The following is a 6,011-nucleotide window of genomic DNA, read 5'->3' as shown; positions in this document are numbered from 1 at the left end:
GGGGAGGGTGGGCCTGGGGCTCTGGGGCTGTTCAACCTAATGAATCCCAGTCGCTGCATCGTCTGTGTGTTCCCTTCGACTTGGCTGAGTCAATTAAGTACAGGGTTCGGTTTAGGCACCGACCCAAGTCGGAATAACCCAGCAGTGGTACTGGGGAAAACAACGTCTCTGCGTCTGGCAGCACAGAACAAATCGTCAGATGCCTGGAGCAAGAGGACATTTTAGCTTTGGAGAGCGTTGGAGGGTTAAAAAGAATTTCCAGTGAGGTTCTGGAAAGGAAGTACCTGATGGGAGCTCCAGTAGTAGTGGGGAGCCCCATAATTTTTTTTATAAAAAAAAAAAAAAAAAAAGAATTTAAGTCCTTCCAGCTGAGCTAAAAACTGGACGTTTGTGTAACTCCTTATTGCCATCCAGCAACAAGAAGATCAGTTTCTCTGTTAGTAGCACTTGTATGTTAATTGCAAAAAAAAAAAAAAAAAGAAAAAAGAAAAAAAACCCCGCCTTTTATAAAATGACAGGTTGAAGTGAAAGGGGACAGTGAAAGGCTGTGTGTTCTGGAGGGTGTGAAGATACTGAAGGCAGCCTTTGGCAAGTCTGTATTGGTTTTTGAAAGGACTAGAAAATCCTTGATCTGGAGCGTGCTGTCTGACGAGAACAACGGTTACTGTTTTTAGATATTGTGGGAAATGTTTTTGGCATTTTTCCCTGCTTTATTTCCCTCCTCCCCCTTTTTTTAAAAAAAAAAAAAAAAAAAAAAAAAGGAAAAATTTTATTGTTCATGAACGCTGCGTCAAAAGTCCCTGTCCTGAGTTGCTAAATGATTCTTAACAACTGTTTGTACCTGACTTGCCGACTGTATAGGAGCCAGTCCTGTTCCTTTCTATTAGTCACTCTTCTTACAGGGAAGAAGTTTCAAAATAGCTGGTAACTTTTTTTTTTTCCTTTTTGAAAATATAAATAATTACTATTTTGTACTGTGTGGTATCTGTTGTCTTTTTTTTTTTTCTGTTTTTAAGACTTCCCGGTTTAAAACCGGCTCCCAAAAGGTTCAGTTTCAGTCTGCTGCCATATACTGATAGTGACATGCTGTTCCTGGAACTCGGATGGGATTTATTACGGAATGTTGCACACAAAATTGCAATGCAAACCTGTGTTATTTCTCATAGCAGGTATTTCCAAAATATTAGGGAGCATTGGTTTTAATAATAGCTGACCCATGGTCCTTCCTTTTACCTGTACCTGTTTAGATGTGGGAAGGGAGAACAGTATAATGAGCCATCTGTTTTATAACGCTAAGGTGCAACACAGGATGTCTGGGTAGGATAGACACCATCCATTTATGTCATCATTAGCCCCAAATCTCCAGGGAGGTTAGATTGAAATACGCAGTGCCGGGGCAGTGGCAAATTGATCTGACCTTAAGATGGTCAGGTAGGGCACGTAATGGATTATGGAGAATAACTCTGTTTTGTCTAGAAAATAGATTAGGTATCTGTTGTCTCTGATTTTTCATTCTGTTATACTTCCTCTCACAGCCTCTTGTCCCTTGCGTGAAGGAGAATTCCGTTCATACGCTCATGTGTTTAATCTAGCTGCTGTCTATTTTTATCAAATGGTGACTCATGAGAGGGTCCCTGCCCCTTTTTGTGTTCCCCCACCGAGGCTTTCATCATAAACACACAACCGTCTGTATAGTAAAGCCTCCCTTTTATGTGGTTCACAAATTCCCATATTACATCTATTGCTCGAACGCCACTAATTCCTTTTATATTGGATTTAGCGTGCGTTTCCTTTTAGGTAAGCAAAGCATTTAGTCATAATGAGATTCTCCCCACTACCCTGTCAGAACTCAAACCCAGCATTTCTAGCTTGTAATTGCATACAGACATGAAAAGTTCATTGCCAGGTAATTGCAGAAGTTGTCTGTGTGGCACAGCGATGTCTAATTATGCTGCAGTAACTGCATTGTTTACTGAAATACTCAAACCTGAACGAGACCTTTTATCCTTGTCATGTTAGAGTGACCAACTGTTTGAGGAGCGTCCCTGGCTCAGCCTTGCCCTGGGAAGCAGACAAGCCTGGAAGAAAGTAAATGGGTGTTCACATTGCCTGTCCTCGGCCTTTTTTGGGCAGGTGTTTACAGGAAAGCGATACAGATTTGGCAGCCTCCTTCCCCGGAGGATGGGGAGATACCTGGAGGAAAATAATCTGTTCTGGGGCTCGTCTGTCCCAGCCCTTCCTGCGGAGCCAGGTGCAGTTGCAGAATATACTGTCATGGAGGCTCTGAAATGAGATCCGTGAAGGAGACGACTTGTTCAGATTGTTCCAGTTGCAGGTGAATTAATGATTTATTTGTCAACTTCGCTTTTTTTTTTGTTTGTTTTTTATTGTAAATGATACAGCTGAAGCCATCTGGTTATAACAACATCAGAGCTAGAGCATACTGTTCATAAACCTCCCACTGACATCCTCCCCTCCCCAGATCTGAAATGTAATTCAAGTTAACTCACAATCTGTGGCATGTGTTGTTACTGCAGAGTTGTCCATGCCAGTTGAACAGTTGGAGACTTGAATTCCACAAGGAGATGGCATATTTATCAAAACAGTATTTCAGAGAGACATTTTTACCGGGTCTTCTGAACTGCAGCATAGCTACCGCAGGTCTGGATTCAGAATTTAGGTTGGACCCTGCGCTTTTGCTTTTAATTCCTTCTCTTCCCCTTCCTTAAGGGTGTTACAGAGAGACGTTTCATCCCTGTGTGCAGTCTTTCATGTGCTTCCTTCTCACTGTTATCTCCTCGCTCCTGCTTCCTCCGCTCGCTTTTGTGCTGACCTACGAGGGTTGCAGCCTTCATCTGGGTGTGGGGAGGAGAGACGGGAACAAGAAATGCCTCAATGAATCCCCTGACCTCCTCTGGCAGCGGTAGGATGTACGTATGCCCTACACCCAGAAGCAGTCAGGTCTCTCTGAGGATCCGAACACCAAATATTTTTTACTGGCCAAAAGATTTCTTTCTGGCTGCCCCTTGGGCTTTGTTATTACAGACTCGGATTCTATTGAGGTATTTTTCTTATTGTGTGAGTTTTTCCAGATGAAAGGAAACAGCTTGTCTGCTTATGAGCAGAACAAACAGCAGAGTGGGGAGAGCTGCTGCGCTTTGAAACTCTCTCTGGCTTTGTTCTGGTTCTCAAACTGCTGTTAAGGACACAATACCATCTCTCTCCTTTTTCTTTTTTTTTTCCCCTCCACTTCCTTGAAGGAGCCAAAGATGATTTTTTTTAAAAACTTCATTTCAGAAGGTTTCTCAACTTCCGTGCAATTTATTTTGCAAAAGGCTTTGTTAAAATAATTATCTTGTTCAGTCAGCTTGGGCAATGCAGTTTTTCTTTCTCTCATGACTGCCATTTAACTTGTGTTGCAGAATTACTTAATTCATTTATTTCTAATGACTTTTTTTGGTTAATCTAATATGAAGACATTTAATTATAGAGGTGGTTGGTTTTTTTTTTTTCCTGACCTGCTGCCCACTTGGATCGTTGGCTGCAATTCCAGACACATGCTGCAGCAAATTTTGCCTTGGCAATTCCCATTTCTTGTGTGTGTGTGTGTTACGTTTAAAGTTAACTTTAAAACTGCTGGTGGTGGTGCTGATGGGTGCACAGCAAGAGGGGGGGACAGCAGGCGAGCGCCAGCTTGAACTGCACAGGAAGACAAACGGGCAAAAGAAACTGGGAGATAGCAGGGGAAAAAAAAAATTGACAGCCCATGAAATAGTTGGGGAAGTAAATTGCAGTGACTTGGAAGGCTTTTGGAAAATATATATGAAAAATAAAGCAGGAGCAGGTCGGTGTAGGAGCCGGCCTTTTAAGCCAGTTGAAGTTTGTTGGGCAGAGCGCAGGCAAGAGCTGAGTTTTGGGTTAAGTTTGGCTTTGGATTTTGCATCTTGCTCCTACTTGATACATTAGACTTTGTCTCTAAGACTGAATTATTAAAATCACTTGAGGAAATGTGTTAATTGATGGGGTAAATTGGGAAGGGATGGAGAGAGGATTGCAATTATTCCATCAAATTATGAAAAATCACAGGCAGGAGAGGTATAAAATGTAGGGCTTCTCTTTGAATAATTGAAAAGCATCAATGGCCAAAAAAACCAACAAACAGTAGTTAATCGAGATGGTGGATGAGAAACTGGATGGAAACTGGAACACTTCCCCCAGCCCTCCAGAAGAGAAACGATGTCCTGTGTCATGCTGGAGTATTTTCCTCTAACCCGAATGCAGGAACGTTACTTTGAGCTCTGCCATTGGGAAACCGAGCAGGGATTGAAGAGAAAATCGTTGACTTTCGCAACTGGGCAGTAGTGTCGAGGACAAGAACTCTTCAGATGTTTGTACCGAGCTGCTGCTGAAGCTTTCTGAGCCTTGAAATAGCCAGAGGTTGTGCATCTAGGAGTAACGGGGTGAAAATGAACAAATGAAAACCATTTTCAAACTGTCGCTCCGCTTCTGGAAGGCTCCTGGCAGACGCGGAGGTTATCCCTGAGCATTTTGAGTCATTTAAAACCTACTAGAGAAGGCACTTCGTCAAACAGGGATCTGGTTCCGACACGGGGGGGGGTGGGTGTGCTGGTCCTCGATATTTAACAGCGTGGCATCCTGGAGGGTTGACGTCCTTGTGTGGATGTCTGCAAACCTGTTCCTCGCTGCCGCGTCTAATGCAATAGCTGGAGTGCTTTTTGTCTGCTTTTTTTTTTGTCCAAGCGTGGTAAGTTGAAGCAGTGTAAGTGTTAACTGGTAAGATTGTTGCATCTCATAGCTGGGGTGGGTCCTTTTTTCCCCGTTCACGCCTACTTATTTCAATCTTAGGGTAGGACTGCAAGGTTCTGGTTGTTTTTTTTTTATTTTGTGTTAGGAGGGGAGTTTCCCACTGTTGATTCTGGTTGTTGCTGCATTGCAGTTTGTCCGCGCTTCCTTTCTTTCCCACTAACTTTTTTCACTTCTCTAGGCAGGTGGCGTTGGCAAAATTACTGCTTATTGTTGAATTTTTGCCAAACAACAAAACACTCGACAAAAATAGCTAAACAGGATGTTGAGCTTTGAGTCTGTGGCCAGGTTACAGCTCACAGCCAGCTCCGGCGGTTGACGGAGGCTCGTCGGGTTTCACCCCTGTTGCAAGGACAACTGGCCGGTGCTTTTTGTGGCCAGCGATGAGAGAGCTGGCAGACTGGAAGTTTGCTCTTTATATTGTCTGTGTTTGTGGATTTGGGGAGGTTGGCTTCTATCCTGTGTGCTGTACGGCAAGGAGACGGCAAACTCGGGCGAGATAATTACCGTGCCTCTCTGTTTTGGTGTGCTTAATTGAAATAATGGTGTTCTGTAATGATGTGTTCACCCAACAGCAGCCTCAAAGTTAGTCTGTCTTAAGATAGAATAGAATAGAATATTTTCAGTTGGAAGGGACCTACAACGATCGTCTAGTCCAACTGCCTGTATCTCTGTGCAGCTGAGATACGAGTAATTCCTTGCATGCTTGCTTCTACGTACGTGGGTTGCCGGGAAATCGGTTCACATGCTGTACGTGCCCTTTGCGATGGCTCTGCTGAGGAGCAGGCAGTAACTCCATCGCTTGCAGTCACCGCTTGCAACTCTAAAACACTTAGACATAAATGAGCAGGAGATACTCTGATGGGTTATAATAATTTCTCTCTCTAGAGGATGTGAAATTAAAATGCCTCTTCTTTATTTGCCTCTGCCCTGTGTGATGTCGCTCCTAACTCAGATTCTCCTGAATTTTAAAAAAAATAATAATAATAAAAAATAAACCACCTTGCAGATTTGATTTCTAATGTGATGTGCCAGATGGTAAAACCTGAATTAGGTATCAGGCATTACTTAGCTGGGGCCTGTAAACAAAACTGAACTATGAAATACTCTTTAATGAGCTAGATTTATTTCTAGGTGCTGAAGCCTCAAAAGGCAAGGGAAAAAGAGAGGCATTTCACATACGGTAA

The sequence above is a fragment of the Aptenodytes forsteri genome, unplaced genomic scaffold (genome assembly GCF_000699145.1).
Source record: "Aptenodytes forsteri isolate BGI_AS27 unplaced genomic scaffold, ASM69914v1 Scaffold25, whole genome shotgun sequence".
NCBI classification, from domain to species: Eukaryota; Metazoa; Chordata; class Aves; order Sphenisciformes; family Spheniscidae; genus Aptenodytes; species Aptenodytes forsteri.
This window is presented reverse-complemented; position numbering follows the sequence as displayed.